This window comes from Elaeis guineensis, chromosome 2 (genome assembly GCF_000442705.2).
Source record: "Elaeis guineensis isolate ETL-2024a chromosome 2, EG11, whole genome shotgun sequence".
In the NCBI taxonomy this organism is placed as follows: domain Eukaryota; kingdom Viridiplantae; phylum Streptophyta; class Magnoliopsida; order Arecales; family Arecaceae; genus Elaeis; species Elaeis guineensis.
Window position 1 is genome coordinate 86,544,712 of NC_025994.2, and position 25,758 is coordinate 86,570,469.

Below are 25,758 nucleotides of genomic sequence, written 5' to 3' on the forward strand. Positions count from 1 at the left end.
TAATCTTAGAAGGGTTGTGGGCAATGGGAGGGCTATTGACGTCCTTGGTGGTGGCATGGCGGTCTTGCCGGTCCTCCGGAGGCCTCCTCTTTCTCTCTCTCTCTCTCCCCCTCTCCTTCCCTCCCTTTCGACATCCAGCGAGCTCGGTAGTGGCTCCCTCCGATGGCTTCCAAAGGTCCTCTCTCTCTCTCCCTCTCCTTCCATCCCCCCTTTCTTCCTCTCTTTCCTTCTCCCTCCCCCTCTCACCGATTTTTTGTTTCGAATGCTAGAACCATTCCGATTGGCCGCTGGTACTATTCGGCACGCCTTGAACCGGATGATTTGGGACAGTTTGGCGAACCCCGATTTGGACTCTTGAAGTGGAAATGTGAACTAATGATATTGGATTCAGTTCTAATCGGGGTTTAAAGTTTTGGTGCTGGTGGTTGTGCTAGTCACCAGCTGAAACAGCAATAATGTTCCAGCACGTCTTATACTGCAATGAAAAGAAGTCCTTTTTAATTAAAAATTTATAAATAAAGAGTTAAATAGATGTTTCCTATACGCCTTTGATCCTAGCACTGGTGTGGTGGGGTACATGCTGGCTGGAACGGCCAGCATTTGAAACCATGATCCTAGTCACAATGGATCATGATTCTAGTCACGACTGATTCTAACTCCAGACTTTGCATGAAACAAATTGTCAGATGTGGTTCATGATCAATTGGGTCATTGCCACTATCTTGCTTGTAGTCCATGTGGGAGTTTTCTCACATTGTGTACCCCTGAGTTAATGGTGGTGGTTCCAACTTCCAAGATGGTTGGGTCTACTAACCACACTCAATGTATATGCCTTGTATAATGATATTAATGGTTAGTGTAACAATGGTCATTTAATGTATGTCACATAACCATTTTTAATTAATTTTTCTGTTCCCTTGATCTGCAAGAAGCTAATTTTTTGCTACTGCTCACTTTATCAACACTAGTTGGTTAAATTTCTATTTTGCTTATCATTGTTGTGTCTATTCTTTTTCGTGCATGCACCCACAGTTTATTGAAGCCACTATTACTTTATCCAACTTATACAGACATGTATGCTTTGGCACTAGTTATTTATCTTTTTATTGTTTGTTGTATCTGTCATATGATATGAATCTCTTTATACTCGGTTTAGTTGTTTTTTGGCTATATTATGGATGTTATCTGTGATTTAGAGGTTGAGCTCTCTCTTCGTGGCAGCTGTTTGCTTTGTGATTACTATTTATGATGGATGGCACGTCTACTTTAACGGCTTTGAATTTGTGATGCCTTTCATACACACGTGGCAGTACCTATTAATTTTTACTATTGATAGTATGTAGTCGATCTTTTTGTCCTGGTTATAGTTATCTATTATTTTATTATGGTGTTATCTATCTATTTCAGAGTCACAGTCTTTTCTCTGCACTCTGTTTACCTTTGTATTTTCTGTTTATAATGGGTTAGATGTCTATTGAAACTGCTTTGTAATCTGTTTTTTTCCTTCTCTTTTGTTTCCCAAATTTTATGATGTTTTCCCAAATAAATGTAAGCATGGTATGAAGTATATATGGGAGGCAGCCCTCTTATTCTAAAGCCCTTACGGCCGATTCCCATTTAAGCCCTCGATCGCTTAAGCAGGTGAGTGCCTCTGTCCCTCCACCCCCCCGAACCCCCCAACACACACACACACACACACACATCCCGAGCCCTTGAAGTTCCTTAGCCTCTCTTTCTCCCGCTCTTTCTCCCTCCTTGTTTTTGTATGCCCCGAAATGGCATCGTGTGGATCTGCATGGTGCTGAATCGATCGTTGACCAATACGTGCCCAGATACCAGATCGGAGAACTTTGTGGCCAATTAATAATATATTGGGTACTGAGAGTCAAATGCTACACATGACCTGGATAAGTTTCAACTTAATCTTATATGGTCTCGAATTAGACCATCTATCCAACACTAAATATGCTGCTTTCTTAGATCCCAAAACTTAAGACTTACAAGTACAACTTGAGTCAATTTGGTGCTGGTGGTGTGGTAGTCACCAGCTGAAACAGCTATAACGTACCCGCACATGTTGTACCGAAGTGGGAAGCTCTTTTTGGTTAAAATATAATGGATAGAGTAAGAGTTATATAGGTATTTTCCTACCTGCCGTTGTTTCTGATGCTGGCTTGGTGTTGCGTACTGGCTGGGTCAACCAACACTTGAAAGCGTAATTCTAGTTATGACTAATTCTTACTCCAGACTTGGATGAAACAACCAGTCAAATGTGGTTCATGATCAACCAGGTCATTGCGATCATATCTTGTTTTAGTCTATATGGAAGTTTTCTCACATTGTGTGAATGTTCCTTGGTTAATGGTGGTGGTTCCAACCTCCTAGGTTGTTTGGTCTACTGGCTAAACCCAATGTATGTACTCTGCCAGTGGTACCGATGGTTGCTGCTACAAGGATCATTTAATGTGTGTCCGATAACCTTTTTTTACTGAACTACTGTTCGGTGGATCTAATTTTTCACTGCTACCCGCTTTATTACATGAGGTTGTTAAATTTCTACTTTGTCTTGTAATTGGTTGTATCAAATGAGGTTGGTCTTTGATACCTGTATTGTGACATTGTACGGTATATTTTGGTTTCCTTGGCTCGATAATTAGGGATTCGAATTCGACTGTACTATCCCTGGGGGGGGTGGTTGAGGAAGATGATGAGGGTATTTGATTCATAATTAGAATGAAAATCGGAATGGATTGAAATCAGAATGGCTAAATCTGTTAAAGTGTTTGATTTTTTATCGAAATCCGAAGAGAATAGCAATTGAATTTTAGATAGATTGGATCATTTTCATTTTATGTGTGAATCAAAATCAGAATGAAATTTTTTTCAACCAAATAGTTGGAATGGAAACATCCATTTTCATTTTGATTCTAGATTTCAGTTTCTTTCCAACCAAACATTCCTTAGATATTTTTTTTTGAATATAATATATAATATATAATATATTAATGTTATTATATCACATTATATTAATATTTATTGTATTGTCACATCAATATTACTTTAAGATTTGTCTACTAATATTATATTATTTCTCTTTTTGGATGGGAAAACTTGTCCAATATGAGACAAAAAATTAATTTTTTATATGCTTATGCTCATGCAATATTCAAACAGCATCTTGTTTTCCTTCTGACGTTTGGACACAATATTATCAAAATTGTAATCATTACATTGAATAATAGTATTATTGCTGTGGAGATAATCTGATTTAGGCTGCTGAGCTGGAGTTGGGAAGGAAAGACGCAGTGGTCTTTGGAGGGGTAGTCGAGATCTCTAGGGTGCTCACGAGTCAATGTTTGGTCCTTAATTGAGTCCTTGAGTTGGCGGCGGACTCTCCAATATCTAAGTCAGTCTTCCGCATAAGCAAATAGAAGATGTATGAGCTTTTGAGTTGGATTTATGATGATTAGGATTGAATATGAGGGGGAATAGATATGGAAAGATGCAGTGTGGAGGTTTGGCGGACTCCAGATGATGCTCGGAGTGTATTGGTGGGTTCCAAGATGGGCTTAGAGTATGTGGGAGAGACGAATCTAGTGCATATGGAGTCTATCATCGAGAGATGGCATGCAGAGTAAGTGTTCACTTATCTGGAGCGTCCAAAAAATTTGAAGTTTAGAAACAAAGGTGGGTACCTATCATTTGGAGAATACGTGTCATTCTACCCCTAGGGCCTGTGGAGGTGCGTTTAGATTGTTCGGGAATTATGACAGTTACAGCACCCTTTTTTCCGCTGTTGCTTTGCAAACAAGGATCGCTAGGCGACGCTCGTCTCTCCTGTATGATGGTCATAAGATGGCAATTTAGATGGATGGTCTGATCGACATTCATATGTCAACTCTTTATTGGACGACAAAGCATCGTACGGATAAATATTGCAGAACAATCGCTGCAGTGAACAATATGCATACCGTGATAATTATTTTCTCGAAAGAAGGGACGAGCGCATGTCCTCTACAAATGCGCGTGTCCAATCAGCTCCTCAGACGGCATGTAATGTCAAAATTCTTCACTTTTTTTGATAGGTTATTCGAAGCCCATCTTGGAAACTTTGATCTGGAGTAAGGGCTTTGGTGCATCTTGGCTGGCAAGGTTCGTCCCTCATTGGCCTCGGAGAGTAAGGGCTTTGGTTCGAAACTTTGATCGTCAACACCATGGTGTATTTGAAGTTATCCTCTATTTTCTTCGTCCGAGCTAAAAGGCGTCTTGATCTCAGGAGTGGGGGGCAACTGATACATTTAGAATATTCTATCCATTATAGCACTGGCACCTCAATACGGCTCTATGTGCGTCTTTGTTGATAGATGCCAGAATGGCCAACAAATCACTGTCACATGGATTCTTGCGGCCGTATTAGCAGAATTCTGGAGTCTTCCATCCATTAGGTTACAAACTATCAGCCTTGCTCCCCCATTATGCAACCTTAATAAACTCAGGATGTGCAAGCTGTTATTTCCTAACAACTTGAATGTACCTTCGCGGGCTTTAGGGGGAGGAATGGTATGCGTCCTCCAAGCGACGGTACCTACCTTCGTCCATAAATTTCAAGATTTTTGAATCCTCTAGATAAGTGAACACTTGCTTCGCATGGCATCTTCCGGGAATGGACTTCATACGCACTAGATTCGTCTCTTCTATATACTTTGAACCCATCTCGAAATCTACTGGTACATTTTAAGCATCATTCGGAGTCCGTTGGACCTTTGCATTCCATCTCTTCATCTCCTATTCCACCTTATACTTAATCTTGATCATCATAAACCTAACTCGAAATCTCAGATCTTTTTGTTTGCTTCCGTGGAAGACTGATTTAAGCATTGGAGGATTCGCCGTCGGGAATCCTCCATTTGACGCGAGGATTTCTCCTATCTTTGGTGGTTTTATAGGGTTCGACTTGAGGACTCGATCGAGGTTTAGGTGCCAGTTCGTGTGCATCCCAGAGATCTCGATTAGTCATCTGGAGATCACTACTTCTCTCTTTCCTGACTTCAACTTAATGGTCTAAGCTAGATCATCTTTCTGGCGGCAACAAAAAGCATTACACTGCCTCACTTCCCGTGGGAAGAAATGAAAGGACCCAGCTCAACTAAACCTAACCAAGATTAAAAACTATCCGGTACAAACAATATTTATAACCAATGTCCCGTTTCCCTTTCCAAATGGGGCGTAAAGATGCGAAGAGGTTCCGAAGGATCATCAAATATTTTTCTACCATGACTACCCAAGTTGATATTGCCGAACTTTCTTGCGTCGGAGCCCCTTGGCCATATAACATGAGCTTGTTTGTAGCCTCTTAAGTCGCCCAAATTTGAGCAAGAGAAGTTCAGGGACGATGATGCGAGACTTTTTGACCAATATGCACCCATACGCAAGCGGTGAGCGGTTAGCTATGCTCTGGACGTTTTATTGATTTATCACATTGAGAATGGCAGACGCAATTAGAATATGTAAGCTAAATTCTTTTCCTTCGATTCAGAAAGAAGAGCTCACATGCTTTTGGAGAAACATATTTCTGTGTTGGGTTAGGTTGGGTCTAGTATGAAACTAATTGAGTCAGTTGGATCTACGAACTTTCTTGCGTTTGCTTTTGAACAGAGAAATATTTCTAGAGGGCTGAAAACAGGATGTATAAATGGAATTAAAAAAAACAGAAAAAAATAAAGGCTGGTTAGTTTTCTAGCATGCAAAAATCAAATATAATGTTTTTGAATTATCAAAATTTATGCAATGCAATTAATGTAAAGGTTCTACATGGATCTATTTATACTTTTAAAGGATATATTGAAAGCTAAAGGTAACCAGAACAATATTTAACTTGAAGCAGCGTCAATGTTTCAACACGAATTTCTTTGTGCACTGCTTGTGACGTGGAAAATCTAATGTGGAACGCACCATTTCATCTTATTAAACTATATGATTATTATTTTTCAATATGTATTTAATATCTATTTAATATATGTAGTTTTAATTTTTTGTTTGAAATTTTGAACGATGAAAGTGTCATTCTCTTCGTAAAAATTATGACATCTTGTGCTGGTATTATAGCATCCTGCGTTGAAATTATGACTCTTTGCATATGATGTCATAATTTTTTCACAGGATATCGTAAAGAGGAAAAGATATTTTCGTCAATGAAAAATTATCATCAATTTTTCAATGATGAAAATATTTTTTTCTCTATGATATTCTGTGAAAAAATTATGACATTCTGTATAGAAAATCATAATTTCAATGCAGAATATTATAATATCAGCACAGAATGTCATAATTTTTTCGAAAAGAAAGAAATATTTTCATCATTTAAAATTTGAATTGAAAAAGTAGAATTATAGATATTAAATGTGTATTAGAAAATGATGATTATGTGGTCTAATAGGACGATGCGGAATGTTTCACATTATGTGCACAAAAAAAATTTCATGTTTCAACATCTATTCGTTGATTCTTACTAAACCGGGCAACGAGGTGTTCGCTCATAAATATGTATAGATTCCTAAAGCCTTAGGGCATGTTTGGTTGCCTGTAACTTAGTATCAATACTTAAATGGGACCAACTGGGCTTTTCTTTAGGCATTATTTCGGTCCAAAGTGGAGCTGGCTGTAAATTCCTGCGGTAAGCTCTTTATGCGTAGCTTTCACCTAGGACAGGTGGCTTTCGCCTCCATCAAAACATTCAAGCTGGCGTGTTCCGTTTTAACCGAAATGGCCCAAAGAGGCTACACCAAACCTAACGGGCTCTTACATGCAGGCATATCATAAAATAAAAACCAATAATAAAGAAACCTCAAACTTCAATTAGCGAGACTTGATCCGCCTGGCGCATATATATATATATATATATATATATATATAATATATATATATATATATATATATATATATATATATATATATATATGTATGCATGTATGTATGTATGTGTACATACATATACATATGCATATATATGTGTATGTATGTATGTATGTATGTATTGCGGTCAATTTTTTGTCGCTTGTAATCGGGAACGAACACCTATAAAACAGCATCCACGCAGATCGGATTTGTGTTCGGCGAGGATTCTCTGGTGCCTAAGTCAGAGAGGAAGTTGGTGAACAAGAGTTGAATGTAAGCAATAGTAGAGTTTTGATCCAGAATTGACTTACCAGCCATGTTTTTCTTATCTCTTTTTATAGATGAGATTTTCGTAATCGTCGGACATGGTCCCGTATTTTATGACATTAAATCATTGGGCCATAATCGCATAGTGAATCATTAATTTTCACTGATCGCGCCGTGATATGCGGTTGATAACTGTTTGTGACGGTTATGGTATATCTGAGTTGACTGACCGATCATATGTTGGTAGAATCTGAGCGATCGTCAGTTATTAGTTCTGTTATGCCGACGGTCAAGTCGTCTGTCATTGATCGATATTCGGTAGTCGAATATTAGTCGGTCGATAGATCTTAATTGATCAGCTGACAGTAAATCGACGTAATTAGTTCGGTTGGTCAATGAAGAATCGGAGCTGTATATTCGATCGATGCATAGTCAGAGTCATGGAGACCAAAGTCGGAGTCGGTCGGTTTATCCCAACAGTTGCCCCTCACTCTCAAGTCCAAAGTGATTCGACGTGTGAACTGTCACGTGATTTATCACGTTGGATGAAGAGAGTTCTATCACATCAAGCTTCGATTTTGATGTCGTTTTCTCTGAGATACGAGTGATCGATTATTTTATCGTGTTGGCAGGTACAGTTGTCTGTCACACTGATCGGATGATTCGATATCAGTTGTAAGTGTGAGGCGTCGTTTCGAAAAGTCAATTCGACGTCGGATGATATGATTCTAACAAGTAGATTTGTTTCACGTATCCGAATGTTATTGGATCGAAATTGATCACGCGGATAGAGATGACGTGACTCAATCTAGGACAAATGCGTCGAACCGTTCGATCAATGATTGGTCTAGATATTGCCATGTGTCGTCATCTAAAAGATCTTCGATTTAACCATCTTCATCTCGACGGTTGAGGGATCCTATATAAAGGGTCGCTCTCAGTCATATTTTCACTTTTCACTGCTTTTGGTGTTGGGATTCTGTCGGATTGTTGCCTCAACGTCTAAGATTATCGCTCCCAACTTTCAGGTCAACTTCATCTTTCTTTTGAGTCCTTTCCTCTAAAGTCTCTGTCTTCTTCAGAGTTGTTCTCAAGACTAGGGCTTCTTCTTCTCAGGAAGATCGATCGGAGAATCCGACTGATAAATCTCTCAGTCGAGTCCGGATGTGGAGGTCTCTTCACTTTCGGAACCGAACGTTGAACGATTTCGGGAGTAGTTTTGTATCTTGGAGCAGTTTCAACTTTTCACCCCTGAGGCCGATGGTCGGGTGAATAACCCACCTTCGGGCCAGGTGGCCTTCTACATCGAAGATCTTTGGATGGATCTTCGATTTTCAAAATTTGTCTGAAATATTTTGGATTATTACGGATTTTATCCGGCTCAGCTAGCATCGAACTCGGTCCGATTGATAATTAGTTTTGTTTTATTGTGTCGGATGTTGCTGACCATGCCCCGTCCTTCTCTTTTTCGAACTTTCTTCATCCTCGGACCTCATCCGAAGGTCCGAGGGTGGTGGTTCTTCAACCTCCGAAAAGGTCTTTCCTTTATTATCGGTCTTCTATCGTCCATTCATGGATGGAAGAATCAGTTTTTCTTTGCTTCTTCTTCTTTTCCTTAGAATTTTTCTTTTCGTTGGGGCGATCTACGAACCGGTCCCAACGACAACAGCGAGTAGAGGTCGATGATCAGGAGGACTTTCACCGGTTGAAAGACATGTCAGTCTTGAAATAGAAAGAGCTTGTAACCGAACAGGCCCTTTATGACACCGGCTTTAGTTCGATTCTTCGTCTAGGTATAGTATAGTTGGTCGATTATTTCTGACTTTTCTTTTACTTGCTGAATTGTATTGACCTCCATTGTAATTATGGCTATGCAGCAGAGGGTACGAGTGTCGAATGCCTACATTCGTCAGCACGCTTTCAAGAAGAGGGCGGCATTTGAGGTCGGGCCTTCGCGACTGCCGAAGAGGCATCAAGCACCAACTTCAGTCGGCATTTCAACATCGACCATGGAATTCGATGCCCCATCGGCATTGGTTCTCGAATCAGTCTTGGCACTGTTAGCTCCGACAGTGCTCCCTGCTGCGTCGTCCGAGGGAAGGGCGGCGAGGGGAACTACCGAAACAACATCGGTAATCTCACCACTTGAGGAGGTTTAGGCCGAGACAAGAGAGCCTGAACAATCTGCAACTGTGCCAATTGCTCTTTCAGTTGGGGTGCAGTCAAGCTCAAGCTTTCCCTCATTTTCAAACATGGGGCCGCCGACAGCAAACTAGGGGAAAGCTCTGATGGTATCAGCGGATGATGCAACATCGGAGGGCCATGTGGTATACTTCGACTTCCAAGTGCCCATCGATGAATCAGTCCTGGTTAATTCTGTACTGGCCAAGCGATTGTGCCAGACGACTCTTCTTCCGGCTGATCGGGAGCGTCGGAGGAAACGGTTGGTGGTTGAGATATTTTTATCTTTTTATCCGACAATCATCAGGGTAAGTCTCTTTGGTAAACTTTCTTTTTTTTTTTTTAAATCTGACTTATCCTCTGTCTGCAGTTGATCCACGACATGTCTGATTTGGAGGTCGGCTATACGAAGTTCATTGACATCCGTAGTGCGTGGAAGAATAAGATGGCAGCCGTCGATGCTGAGAAAGTGGCTGCACTTGAACAACTTAAGTTGGCGACAAAGCGGGAAGCTAAACTTCAGAAGGAGGTTTCTTGACTAACCGATGACTTGGCATCCTCGGAGGCCGAACTTAAGTCGACTCACGGGGCTATTTCGGCTATTGAGTCACAGGTCAAGAGCAAGAAGCATTCTATCCACTAGCTTCGATGAGAGCGAGACGGATGCATCGAAGAACTCGAAGCCGAACGTGGACGTCATCGGACCAGTCTGGAAAGGTTGGCACTGACCGAAGAAGAATTGTCCTTTGCTCAAGCCGATGCTAATTTGGCTAAGGCGGAAGCAGAGTCGGCAAGAGAAGCACTGGGTTGGACAGTCGAGGATTTTCAAGGTTCGGAAGAATTCAAGAGATCCTCGAAAGTGGCTTCGCTTCGTACTGCGTCGGGTATGAAGACGAGTGAGATGCGGTTGAAAAATTATGCTCGAGCCTTGACTTAAGCAGCATCGTCCCTCTAAGATCGGAAGGCGGAATTGCTGAAGAAGAAGCTGCTCCGACTCAAGAAGAAGCACCGATTGGGTCCAAAATCATTCAAGTCGATGATGCTACACCCGAGCAAAGAAACTGGAATAATGATGAAGCTTAGTCGGTGTATTCCTTTTTTTTTTTGTTTCTGTAATCTGATACTTGTAGTCAGACTTCGATCCAATTTTGTAACTCCTTTATTGATAGTGAATGAAAGTATTCTCCTTTTAAGTTTAGGCTCTTGTTTTACTTGTCCACAATTTTGTTGCAATGTAGAATAACCATCGAACATTAATCGGCAACCCAATCATTCGATAGGATTTGTAGAATGTCCATCAGTCGGTAGTCATTTTGACGTACTTAATAAAAATTAGAATAACGATTGTAGGTCGAATATTTTGTGCCCGATATTTGATCGAATTTGTACGTCGAATTATCTGATAATCGATGGCAAGTCGAATATCCCTCAACTGGCCGTAGCCTAGTCGGTATAATTTCAATCCAACTTTGGTCGTTTTGGCATTTTTCGTTTCACTTAGTTGGGACTAAATCAGCATATTAGTCTTTCGACGATAGTAAGCTTTTACAATGGAGAGCCAACATTGAGAACCGAAGTGTAATCGACGATTCGGCTTTTGCGGTGAAAGCCTGTGTGGTCGATGTCGGTTGAGATTGCAATCGGTATGTCAGTTTTTGCATGAAAATCAAAATACAGTCGTCATCGAAGCAATTGATTCTTTGATTTTTATAGTGGAAGCTGAGATAAACTTCGTGTCAAAGTACAGTAGATAGCTCGATTTTGACAATGAAAGTCGACATATAGTCAGTAATTGATAAAACTTATCAAAGGCTTGCGATTCTGAAATTTTAATTATATTTTAAATAATATACATATCAACGACTTTATTGATAATACATCTTCAGATTGTCGGTATTTCATGTTTGGAGAATCGTCGATCCTTCAAGAGTTTCTAGTCGATATGCGTCCGGTCTAAGAGTTTCGGATATTTTGTAAAGTTCTTTCTAGTTCGGGGATAATTTTTCTTGATCCAAGGATTTTGAGACTTCTACTTTCTTAAGACCAAATCTCCTGGTCGAAAGACCTTCGGCTTGACTCTTGGGTTGTAATACCGGGCTATTCTTTGTCGATATGTAGCCATCCGAATTTGAGCTTGCTGTCGGAGTTCTGAAAGAAGATCTAAGTCGGCTCTCCGATGTTCGGAGTTGCTCGGCTCACTATATTGCTTCACTCTTGTTGACGGCAATCCGATGTCCAGTGGTATCATTGCTTCTGTCTCATAAGCTAAGTTGAAAGGAGATTCTCCAGTCGATATGCGGGGAGTCGTTCGATACGTCCATAAGATCGGATATAATTCTTCTACGCAGAGGTCTTTGGCTTCGTTCAGTTGGGTTTTTAGTCCGTGTAGGATTGTCCGATTGGTTACTTCCACCTCGCCATTTACTGTGCATGGTTGACCGACGTGAATTTGTGCGTAATATGAAATTTCGTACAAAATTCTCTGAAATTTTGGTTATCAAATTGTCGATCATTATCGGTGATGATGGTGTGTGGCAAACTGAATCTGTAAATGATAAATTTTTGAATGAAGTCTTTCATCTTGCTTTCAATGATTTGCGTCAGAGGTTCGGCTTCTATCCATTTGATAAAGTAGTCGATAGTGATCACTGTGAATTTTTTCAGACCAGATGTCGGAGGAAAAGGATCAAGTATGTCAATCCCCCATTGTACGAAGGGCCATGGTGCTGCAATCGACGTCAGCTGACTAGCCGGTTGATGTTGTATATTTGCATACTTCTGACATGGTTCACACCTTCGGATGAGTTCAGCTGCGTCTTTTTTCATGGTGGGTCTATAATATTCTTGTCGTAGAACTTTATAAGCTAGAGACTTGCCGTCCAAGTAATTTTCGCAAATCCCTTCGTGCATTTCTCTAAGTGCATAGTCGGCATCTGTAGGTCCTAAATACTTCAGCAAGAAGAGAGAATAATCTTTTGTAAAGATAACCATTCATTATTACATATTGAGAGGCCATCCATCGGAGTCGTTTAGCTTCTGAGGAGTCCGCAGGAAAGGTCCCATCGGTCAGGTATTGAACGATCGGATCCATCCAGCTTGGTTCAATAGTGAGTTGCAATACCTCCTCGATTTTATCAATACTCGGCTGTTCGAGGTATTCAACAAATGTCCGATCCAGCGAGTTGAAAGCGGTAGTAGTCAGTCGTGAAAATACGTCGACTCGAGTATTTTTGATTTTGAAAATGTGAAAGATCTCAAAATATTTCAAGCTTACTGTAAAATCTTTCACCTTCTGAAGATACTTCATCATAATGGGGTCGCGAGCCTCAAATTCATCTTTGACCTGTCCAGCGATCAGTTGAGTCGGTGAAGATCTTCAAACTGTAAATCTCAAGCTCCTTAGCTATCTTCAAGCCGGTCAAAAGTGCTTCATATTCGACTTGATTATTTGAGACTTTAAAGTTGAATCGAAGGGTGTACTCGATGACTATACCTTCGGACTTCGTGAGTATGAGGCCAGCTCTACTACCTTGTGCATTAGATGCTCCATCAATGTGCAGCACGCAGGTTGACTTTAAGTCGGGTTAGAGAGTCGTAGTCTCTTTTATTGTGTTATCATCTGTATCTTCTGATTTATTATCGAATATAGTACATTCGGCGATAAAATTGGCTAGGACTTGCGTCTTCATGGACGGTCGTGGGCGACATTGAATGTCGAACTCGTCAAGTTTCACTGCTCACTTTGCCATCCGACCTGACGTGTCAGATCGATGTAAGATTGTCTTCAGCGGCTGATCTGTCAGAACTACAATCGGATGGGCTTGGAAGTACGGACGAAGTCATGCCGATATGATTAGGATGTAGATCATTTTCTCCGTCCTTGAGTATCAGACTTCGGCATTGTGAAGTACTTTGCTGGTGTAGTAGATTGGTCGATGGATTCAGTTCTCATCCTCCTGGACGAGCACCGAACTAACTGCTTCTGCTGAAGTTGCCAAGTAGAAATACAATGTCTCTCCGACCTTTGGTTTTGTGAGCAAAGTGGAGAAACCAAGTACTGTTTCAAATCTTCGAAAGATTATCGATATTCATCCGATCATGAGAAATCTTTCGTCTGTCGCAAAGTTTTGAAGAATGACAAGCATCTCTCAGTCGATCTAGAAATAAATCGACTGAGTGCGACAATCCTTCCATTGAGTTGCTGTATTTCTTTCTTTGAACTCGGGTGTTTCATGTTGATAATGGTTTTGATTTTTTCGGGATTAGCCTCGATCTCTCATTGTGAAACAAGAAATTCGAAGAATTTTCTGGAGGTTACCCTAAATGCACACTTAGTCAGATTTAATTTCATCTGATGCCGTCGGAGTGTGTCGAAAGCTTCCTCTAGGTCCTAAATGTGATCTGAAGTTTAGAGACTCTTCATCAGCATGTCGTCCACATATACTTTCATATTTTATCTGATCTGTGTCTTGAAGATCTTGTTGACGAGCCGTTGATAGGTAGCGTTGGTATTTTTCAGACCAAAAGGCATTACTTTGTAATAGTATATGCCTTTGTCGATCACAAAAATCATGTGCTCTTCATCTTCTGGTGCCATGCGGATTTGATTATATCCAGTGAAGGCATTCATGAAACTCAGAAGTCGGTGGCCAGAAGTCGCATCAACCAATTGGTCAATCTTCGACCACGGAAAGCTGTCCTTCGGACAAGCTACATTCAGATCGGTATAGTCGATGCGGATCCTCTATTTTTCATTGGCTTATTTTACTATTACCACATTGGCAAGCCAGTCGGGATATGTAGCTTCTCTGATGAAGCCTGCTGCGAGGAGTTTGTCGACTTCTTCATCAATGATCTTTTATCTTTCAGGAGCAAAAGGTCACTTCTTCTGTCTCATCGGCTTAACATTTGGATTGATGTTAAGTCGGTGAGTTATTATTTCTGAAGGAATCTCGTGCATGTCGGTGGCCGACCAAGTAAAAATGTCGGCGTTGGCTCTGAGTAATTTTATTAGTTGTTGCCACTCTAAGTCGGATAATTGTGATCCAATTCAGATCGTTTTTTCGAGATCTTCTTTTAACAGGATGAAAATCAATTGTTCAGCTGGTTCACCCCTCTTCTGATTTTTTTTTTGGTCTAATTCGTCAACAGGCAAAGAGTCTTCAGATTTATTATTTTGGATGAAGACAAAGAAGCAACATCGGGCGAGTTGTTGATCTTCACGTATCTCTTCGACTCTATATCTTATCGAAAATCGAACTAATAAATGGTATGTCGAAACCAATGCTCTAAGAGCGTTAAGCCTAAATCGTCCGAGTATGGTATTATAAGTCAAAGGTACTCGAACCATCGTGAACGTTATGAAAAGAGTGTTCTGTTGTAGTTCGGTCCCAACAGTTAAGGAGAGAAATTTCTTCCTCCATTGTGACAGCATCTCTTGTGAAGCTGATCAGTGGCGTCGAGACTCTTCTGAGTCGATCAGTTGGCAGTCACATTCGGGAGAAAGTCGAATAAAAAAAACATCAATTGAACTTCTATTATCTACAAGAATTTTTTTTACATCATAGTTCGCTATTGTTGCCGAAACAACAATGGCATCATCATGGAAAGTCTGAATTCTTCGAATATTTTCTGAAAAAGTTATTACATTGTCGAGTCGTCGTCGCTTTGCCGACTCATCTTTGAAAGTTGCCCCCCCGTTCAATCGTCCGAGATCATATTGATCACCTCTGCAGTCGGTTGATTATTTACAGCTTCCTCAGTTTGCAGTTGAGGTCGTCGATCAGCAGGAGGTTGAGTCGGCGGATCTCTTCGATATTTTTCAAGGTAGCATCGTCAAATCAGGGCTTCTATCTCATCCCTGAGCTGGATGCATTGTTCGGTATCATGACTGTGATCATGATGAAACCGACAATACTTCCTCCGATCGCGGTTCCTCGATAACGCTTTCATCGGTAGGGGGTATCGTAGATATTTTGCTCATTCGATCTCCATAAAGATTTGCACACGAGGAGTGGAAAGAGGAGTATCGGAGTCATACCTGCCGAATCCGACCTTAGACTCCGTCGTTGGGGTGAAGCTCACTTATTAGACAGTGGCCGATTTGATTCGATCGGAGCTTCTTCCTTCTTCTATTTCTTCTTCTGACTTTTGCTTTCTTTCTGACGTTGGTCAGAAGCTCCTTCATCTGCGTGCATATATTTGTATGCACGCTCCAGAAGTTCGACATAAGTTCGAGGAAGAGTTTTGTCCAAAGAATATGTGAATCGAGATCCCTTCAGACATCTTTATATGGTTGAGATAGTTATGTTTTTATTGAGGTCTTTGACCTCAAGTGTGGCTGTATTAAAACGAGCCACGAAATCTTGAAGTGTTTCAGTCTCTCCTTGCTTAATCGAGAAGAGACTATCAGAAATTCATAGTGGCCTTCGACTGGTGCTGAAGTGAGCCACGAAAGAATATTCTAGCTGTCCGAAAAAATATATGCTTCCTGATTGAAGCCCAGAGTATCAGGCTCGAGTAGCTTTTCGAAGAGTTATCGGGAAGCTAGTGCATAAGAGGACGTCAGTCGTCCGCTGAATCGTCATGAGAGCCTCATAGCTCTCAAGGTGGTCAATCGGATCGGTGGATCTGTCGTATGGCTCCACCTAAGGTATCTTGAACTGAGATGGAATCGGTTGGTCCAAGACGTGCTGAGAAAGCGGCTGGGTGGTGTGAAAGTCGTAGTCGTTGGAGGACTTCCGATCTTCCATTTGAAGCTGAGCGAGTTGGCGATTGATCTACTAAAATTTACATTCATAATCATCGATTGCCATTGGAAAACTCTGGAGGTAGAACCACCCGACGAGTTTGAAGGAGACATGAAGGGCGTTCGCGGTTGATTCCCCTTTCTAATACTATTGAGATGGGAAGGAGAGAGGGAATGTCGGGAACGATGAGTGGCACGCTGAGAGTGTCGAGAATGTCGTTGTTCGTCTCGACGGAGAAGTCGAGATGGTCGCTCCAGAGAAGGAGATGGTGATCGTCGTGGATGACGAGGCTGTGCCTGGACGGCACTGATTGTGCCTGGACGGCACTGATTGTGCCATCGGTTGCTCTGCCGGTGGCTGTTGTTGCTGGGTTTATTGCTGTTGGAGACTTTTGACTGTCTCCGTGAGGACATTCATCTACTGCATGAGTGCAGCGATCTGGACGTCCGTGGTGATCACAGGACGTGAAGAACTAGGCTTTGCTACTAGAGGAGGGGGAGGAACCTCTTCTCGACGGGATGAGTGTCTCGCCGACCCGATTGCAGTAGAATGCTGGACTCTGATTTTCACTATAGTGAATACGATTGCTGCCCCCTACCTGATGCGTCAATCTGTTGCGGCCAACTCTCCATCGCCTGTCATCGGGAATGAACACCTGCAAAATAGCATCTATGCAGATCGAATTTGTATCCGACGGAGATCCTCCGATGCCTAAGTCAGAGAGGGAAGTTGGTGAACAGGAGTTGAATATAAGCAATAGCAGAGTTTTAACCCAATGTTGGCTTACCAATCCTATTTCTCTTATCCCCTTTTATAAATGAGATTTTCGTAACCGTCAGACGTAGTCCCATGTTTTATGGTGCTGAATCATTGGATCATAATCGCGTAGTGAATCGTTAATTTTCACTGATCGCGCTGTGATATGCGGTCGGTAATCGTTTGTGACGGTTATGATATATCCGAGTTGACTGACCGACCATATATTGGTAGAATCTATAAGCGACTGTCGGCTATTAGTTCTATTATGCCGACGGTCAAGTCATCTGTCGTTGATCGGTAGTCGGTAGTCAAATATCAGTCGGTCGATCGATCTTAATTGATCAGCCGATAGTAGATCGGTACAATTAGTTTGGTCGGTCAATGAAGAATCAGAGCTGTCTGTTCGATCGATGCATAGTCAGAGTCATGGAGACCAAAGTCGGGGTCGGTCGGTTTACCTCAACAGTATGTATGTATGTCTATACACACACACACACACATATATATATATAGGCGCATGTATGTATATAGATTGGACTCAGATTGATCAGATTTGAGCCCAAATCTGATCAATTCCCTAATCCTTGGATTGATGTGGATCTTGATGCACTCATGTTTAGCTAACGAAGGGGCTCCCATGGCCGTTTGACTGATGTGGTTTATTTTTTTAAAAAAATACTCATTTACGAGGGATGAAATTGTATTGGCTTTTGTTTGGTTGAGATAACATTTGAAAACAAAAAAAAAGTCTTAATGGAGAAGATAGGATACGAATGAGATGATGAGCTCTCTGACCTATAAACCTTTTGTTTGGATGAGATGGTGTTTAAAAATAATAAAAAAATATATATTAATGGGGATGAGATACGAAAGGGATGAGCTCTCTTTCAAATGCTATTTTTTCTCTCTCATCAGCAAAACATGAAAGGATGATCTCTTTTTCTCACTGGCAGAAGCTACTCTTTCCCGTTGTCATAAATATCTCTCCATTTAAAGGAGAAGTTCCATTTGTCGATCATCCTACTCTCCTTCCAAACCTCCTGCTCTGTCAGTCCGAGCTCTCTTCTTCTTTTCTAACCCCACCATTGTTAGTTCTTCTCGAGACTTTTTCAAACCCTATCATCGCCACCCCACCACCATCAGCCTTCTTGGGACTTCCAAATCCAACTCCATTGCCATCGGTCCTTTTTCTTGGGACTTTCTTAAACCCTACCACTGTCACCCCACCACCGTCGATTCTTATCGAGACTTCTCACCACCCCACCGCAGCGACCCACCATCGTTGGCCCTTCTTCTCAGGATTTTTCAAAATTCCATCCTGCTGTCAATCCTTCTCGAGGCTTTTTGAAACCCTATCCATCATCATCTTCTCATTGTCGTTGGCCCTTCTGCTTAGAAGTTTTCCTAACCCCACCGTCATTGGTCTATTTTTGATGCTTCATGAGTTCCTCAAATTCTACTGTTGCCTAATTTCATCCAAAGTATCCATCATCTTCATCTCATTTGCTTGTTTGAGTATGTCTCTGTGGGTTCTTTTGTACCAAATTAGTTTATTGTTTGTACTAATTATATGCATGTTTTTAGTCATGCTTATTGTTAATCCAATTTGAGAGGATTGTGTGTACAAATACATATTTATGTAACATATATATTTGTATATGTATGTACATTTATGTGGTACTATAAAGAATATTGGTATGGTACCTTTGAATAATGTAAATATTTGATTGAATAAAGAATATTAGGTACCTTCCAATGTGTGGTCCGATGGGATCTCAACTAAAATAATAGATTGCAATGAGTGTATTAGCTTGACCAATGAGGATAGTGCTATGTTGAAGCAACACAATGATCTGCATGCTTTAATATGGTGCAATCATCTAACTGACATGTTCTGTTGTATGAAGTCTAGTAATAGTAGCATTAGGGTGCATCATTCATTGGATGCTAGAATATACTAAGTTAACTTGCATGGTGTTGATGACATTATATTTGTTGTTGTTCAGGTATTGAAAGGTTAATAGGATTCTTTTGTTTTAGGACTTGTTTGGTTCCCAAAAAAAATTTTTCTTTTCAGGAAGTAATTTTAAAAAAAATTATTTTTTTAAAAATAGAATTTTGACATGTTTGGTTGATCATGAGAAAATGATTTATTATAGAGTAATTTATGTTTGGTCGACATCCATTTTCTTAAAAAAATTATATAAAATACCTATTATACCCTTCATAGATATAAGATCATATTTTTTTGTTCTTAAACTTTATATAAATATTAATATAATATTTATATTAATATAACTATAATATTAATATATTATAATATAATATTAGATTATAATTATTTATTATGTTAATATAATACTAATATATATATTAATATAATATTAATATTTTAATATAATAAATTTATTAATATAGATATAAATATAATATTAAATATTATATTATATTAATATTAATAAAAATATTATATTAGTATAAATATTAAAATAATATTAAATATAATAAATATTATAATATTAATATTATATTCATATAAATATTAAGATAATATTAATATAATATTACTATTCAGTATTTTATCATAACTATTCATTGATATTTTGCATAATCTTAGCCATTGATCTAAAGGGATATTTTGGGAGAAAACAAAGTAGTACCACTTTCCATCCCATGAGAAGTGCTAAAATCCACATTCTCCATCTGTTTCTACTTTTCATGAAATATGAAAAGTGACTTTTCATGAAAATAATTTTATTTACTCTTTTCTTTTAAGACTCCAACCAATAAGAGATCTTCTGTCCACTTTTCAGAAAGTACCTCTTTCCTACTCCACTTTTCGTCAACCAAATGAGTCCTTAATGACGTAAATATATCCATGACTAGGGTTGTGAAGTGATGGAAGAAATAGAGAGGGACAAATGAGAAGAAGATAGCAGAAAAAATAGTACACTTGGAGCCCACAAATGTTTGTAATTAATTCCAAGTCTTCAATATTTAGATCTTGGTAATGTCCGCTCTTCTAAGTATAGCAAAGTTACTAAAATCCTCCAAGACATGAATGGAAATGATACCCTTCAGTTCGTCATGCTGTTCTTGACATTCTAGTGTTAACTGAAAACCTCGACAACCCAGATAATTTTGTATTGAGATATTGAGCTAATTCTTGACATCCAAAATGACTAATTTTGGAGGAAATTTTGACTAGATTGTCTTGGAGGCTATAATCTTTCTAACTCGGTGTCACAAATAAATTGATTATACATGGTATTGTCAAATAATACAGTGGAAGATATCTAATGTTCTTTACAATGCCACACACTAGAAGGTATCTAACTCCATTCTCATTCCAACTGAACCTTATCAAATAATTTTAAAATATATGATGAATTTTATTTTTTTTCTTTGGTTGGAAGAACGTCACAATAAAATTCAAAGTATAATGGCATTTTGAGAAATTTTTAAATGCACCATTCTAACTGCATTACTTCTAAATTGAATATGTTAGCATTGCATGATCAAATTTATGTTTACCGCATGAGAGAGTTTTGCTTCACATCTTACTTGAACTAAATGATTATATCTTTTTATACATTTATATTCACAATAACTATTGAGCATTAATGTAGATGTATGTGTGTGTGTGTGTGTGTGGAGAGAGAGAGAGAGAGAGAGAGAGAGGAGAGAGAGAGACATTTGCATATATTCACATTGATTAATCTATATATGTATATAGGTGTTGATCCAATGATAATATATATGTTTGTTTCCGATCATAATATATGCATGCATGTAGCTAGTAACAATAGTGCCATATTTAGATCTTGCATTATATGTAAATTTTACTCGGTATGCTTATATAAAAATATGCTAAGATCATATATTGTTATTAGGAGCCATAGCAAGTGTAAAATGAATTATCATCTCTTGTAATAAGATGTTTAATTTATTAATATATTTTTTATAATTTTTATAGTAAGATGCAAGTGATTTATAACTGACTTTCATTGTTTTTTGTAGATGGCTCGTGCGAAGGCCTCCAGAAATTGAAAAAAGAGCTGGAGGTTTGAGGAAGCAAAAGAGAGCTCTCCTCCGATTGATCAATTATCATTGCTATCTGAGAAAATAAATCGAGTTCATCAGAGGCATCTAAGAGTGGTTGACAGATGCCTATAGGATGTTAATACATCGGATGCTTTTTCATTATATGCTCAACATCTCAATGATTATACAGGAGTGGACAGTCGTAGATTAACTTCTCTAAAGAAGGTTTCCCAAAGTGTGGTTAGTATCATATATTTTTTGGAGTCGATAGTTGAGAGGGATATATTGGAAAATAGGATCAAGATATTGTTGTCTGATTTATCTTCCAGTGCCATCTGATCCATGGTATAATTGTTTATTGCGTACTTTCTAAATATGATTTTTTTTTCTTTATCGAATCTTAGTATTACATCATGGATCTTCTCTTCTATCGACCCCATAGAGGAGATTGGTTGGTACGATTGCTGAAAAGCTAAAAAGAAGGGAGAGATGTGTGAAAGAGAGCACTAGTTACATTAACGATTGCATTACAATTTTGATGGTAAGAAAGATATTAAATTATTTATTTATCTATTTATTTCATAAGAACTATTATTTTAAATTTGTATACGTAATTATTGATTATGTTGTTTAATAATTATTTATTTTTTTTAGATTTGACTTTTTGAGAGAATAGGTATAGTCAAATCAAGTACTTATGGTTGGCTTCTTCGAATTTTGAACTAAAAGAAATCCTAGTTTAGAAAATAAGCCCACTGTTAAGAGATTTTGAAGGGCCTGAGAAAGGGAGATGTATTATTATTTTTGATATTTGGTATTCTTTATTTTTTTGTAAGATTTGGGGATTAATAGTTTTGTCTTTATTTTCATATTAGAGATCCATTACGATGATGTGTTGCTCCTTAAGATGGAACCTTTTAGCTAGCAGATGAAGAGAGATGAAAGTGGAACGAGTAGTACGGCAAGAAAGAGTAGATCTAATAATGCACGTAGCACTATCACAATATTGATCTTTCACTTTATTTAATTTTTAAAATTTATCTCTAATTCATCTATTTATTGTCTATTTATCCTCAATTATAGCTTATGCATAAATATTTGCGGCAAGAAGAGGGCTTGAGAGGATGTCGAGAAGATGAAGCTTTGAAGGATTGTTGCTAATCAGTAGATGTTTATTATTGAGCTGCAGGCAGCATTGAAGAGCAAGAAGAGAGGAAGGATATGGAGGGGAGCACTCATGAGATGGAGGCAGATGTGTTGTCTATTAATTTTGTGAGTGCCTATAGTTCAATAGTACTCTAGGAGCATATGGATCAACAGTCTACCAAGAGGTGGATTATACAGTGCGTATTTAGGGGCTCTTATCTCTTATATAGTCCCTTCATCCCCCTACTTCAAGTACTTCAGGTCCTATAAGAAAGTCTAGAAAGAAGTCGGTCCATAAAAGGGATGATATTGTGGTAAGTATTGTAATTCATTAGAACATTCGTACTTCATGCACATTCGACATGCTCATGCAATATGCAGGAATTTTTTGAGATCGATCATGATTTTTTTGGCTTACAGCTTCTGGATAATAGGGAACATATGTATGTTCTAGATTTTTTAAGGCAAAAAGTTGATCAGTATTTAATTCTTGGTTATGAAATTTAAATTTGTTTTAATATCTACAAAATGGATTCTTTCTAGTTTTAACACTAATTTTTTCATATAGGTTATTTATTTGGAGTGATGACATCAATGTCATCAATCGACCGTAGGTTCATGACATCCTATTCAGCAATTTGATCCATGTCGATATAAAGATTGTATACTAATTTGAATAAAACAAAGATATATGCTTGTTAATTCTTATTTTTTACAATAGACTATGCAGGTCATAGATATTTTTTGATTCCTTCTACAGCAGTTTGTATTGATCGATTTATCAATGCATTGTATGTCATACTTCATATTGCAATCCTTCTTTACCATACTTATTTTGTATTTGTTTCTGATAAACCTATGCAAGACTTTATGACTCATTTATTAACTAAAGTTAAGCAGATATTTATGCCCATATGCTCATAAATACACTGGCACTTGCTTTTTGTGGATTTAGGGGGCATATATTTGAATGCCTCATTCATTGGTTGAAACCAAGTAGATGTTTATGCCTATATGCTTATCAATACACTGGCATTTGCTTTTTGTGGATCTAAAGAGCATATGTTTCAGACAATAGACATCCATAACTAGTATAGAGTACGTTGGTCGTCAGAAGATTTGTGAGTAATGAACCGTGTTTACGGAATGTTGTACATATTGATGCATTCCTAACAATATGGTTGATTTGCAATCTTATATTTGTAGGTGACTTGATTGATTGAGATGGCATAAGATATCTATTCTATTGATATGAATAGTTGGCTGCTTCATTATATCGGCTGCTTATAGTAGGGTGTGGGGTAAATACTCTAATTATGTTTGTTAGTATTTTTGCACGATACATATAAATGACATGATGCATGTAAATAACATGTTTGTTTTCAAGATAACGGAATGTGTCAAATAATGTAATTGTATGTGCTAACTAAGCTATTTTGTAGCAAGTAATGTTCCGTGCTAAATAATGATGCATGTCAAATAATGATCAGTGCAGAATTATACTCCATCCCAAATAATGTCTATGCCAAACATGCCCACTAATAGTCCATGCCAAAAATGGTTCATGTGAATTAATGCACTGTACCAAATAATGCATCATGTCTCATATATTATTAGAAAAATTATTGTTTCAATTTTCAACCCCTTAAGCATGATACCTACTTTGCTTATAATATTGTCCAACAATTTTTTATCAAGTGCCAAATAATGGTTTGTGCCAACTAATGCACCGTATTAGATGATGGTCCATACTAAATTACACATCTATGCTTATTAATGCATCATGTCATCTATTTATCTTACCGACCACGAGCATATTTTATTTTGTAGGTTTTGATTATGCCATCTATGTTATGTATTTTATGAAGAGTATGATGATGGAGGCTCAGATCACGATTACGGATACTCACATGCTGGAGTTGCATGTCAGATATGTTGCATAGGTAATCATTAAAGGTCGTGAAGTGGCATCATCATTGTAGTTTGCTTTATACCAGCTTTGTGAGCATATGTGTATTGGCTCTACATTTGCAAGATATTTATATTCTGTTAAAATATTTGAGTTGTATTGTAAATAAATTTGTATTAATCTTTTTTGCTATAATGAAAATTTTATGTCAGTTGCAATAGAACTATTATACTGCAATGGAACTATTATTTTTATGTATAAATATATTTCATAATAGGTGAACTGATTATTTTATCTTCTGGCTGTTGTAATAGATTTGATGACATTTGAGTTTATTTTTTGTGGTATTTTAAACTTATTGTAGATTAGTGTGATCATGTTTATTGGTAGGTCATCTAATTTTTCTATTCTACAGTTGGTGTGATCATATATTTATTGAATTTAGTTATTGTTTCCTAGATGAATTTGTGTCTGAGGTTATGATAGGCTAATTGTGCTTATTTTTGAAGGGTGATTTTTGTTCTATATTTAAGATTTTGAAACCAATAGCATGTCAGTTGTTATACTAACTTTATTTATAACTTTTTAAATTTTAATGTTATATATTTATAAATTTGTGTTTGCTTTATCATATGAATTTGTGTCCGAAAGAGGATAAACACTAACTTTTGATGGAATAAAAATAGTATATAGAAATAAACATAAACTTTTCAGAGTAAATATAAATAACCTAAGGATAAACATAAATCTAAGGAATTGTATTGTTGTCTTGCATAGGTTCATATCAAGATAAATACAAACTACCTCTGAATAAATGCAAGCTTTATGCAATAAATAGAAACTTTCTAAAATAAGCATAAATTTAGTGGTGATAAGCACAAATCGTCCAAAATAAATATAAACTTGATCATTAAAATTTGGATCATTTAAGAGTCTCAGTACGATAAACAACAAAAGATGAGGATAAATACTAATTTTTGATAGAATAACTATAAAGTATGTGAGAATAAACACACTCCAAAGTAAACACAAATAGTTCAAGGATAAGCATAAACCTAAGAAGTTTCTCTCTTTTTTATATAGGATCATGTCAAGATAAATATATTATCCAAAAATAAATACAAACTTCATGTAATAAATAAAATTTTTTAAAATAAATATAAATTTTGTGGTAATAAACAGAAACTATCCTAAATAAATATAAACTTGATCTCCAAAACTTGGGTCATTTAAGGATTCCATTACGATATACAACAAGAATGATAAATACTAACTTTTGATGGAATAAATATAAAGTATATAAGAATAAACATAAACTCTCCAGAGTAAACACAAAAAAGCCTAGGATAAATAAATTATAGAGTTGCTTTTTATTTTGCATGGGACTATGTCAGGATAAATATAAATCATTTCAAAATAAATATAAATTTTATATAATAAATAAAAATTTGATATAATAAATATAAATTCTATAATAATAAATATAAGTCGTCCAGAATAAATATAAATTTGGTCTCCAAAACTTGGATCATTCAAAGTTTCTCCACGGTAAACAGTAAGAGATGAGGTTAAATATTAACTTCTAATGGGATAAATATAAATCCCATAGAAATAAAAAACTTTTTAAAGTAAATACAAACAAGTCCAGAATAAATGCAAATCTACGGAGTTGCTCTCTATCTTGCATGGGATCATTTCAGGATAAATACAAAATATTTCAGGATAAGTACAAACTCTATATAATAAACAGGAACTTTATATAATAAATACAAACTCTATGACAATAAATACAAATCCTCCAGAATAAAT

General features: G+C 37.7%; 1 long non-coding RNA gene across 3 annotated transcripts in view; it reads left to right on the forward strand.

The window, feature by feature from the left end:
- Positions 1–24,162, forward strand: part of LOC114914731 (uncharacterized) — a 36,913-nt gene extending 12,751 nt beyond the window's left edge. The window contains exons 3-5 of one of the 3 annotated variants that reach the window (XR_012138636.1): positions 20,871–21,435; positions 21,770–21,879; positions 21,978–24,162. This is a non-coding gene — a long non-coding RNA (uncharacterized lncRNA). Of the gene's footprint in view, positions 1–20,870; positions 21,880–21,977 lie in introns of all 3 variants that reach the window. The other 2 variants (XR_012138637.1, XR_012138635.1) reach the window with 2 other exon arrangements.
- Positions 24,163–25,758: the final 1,596 nt, after the last annotated feature.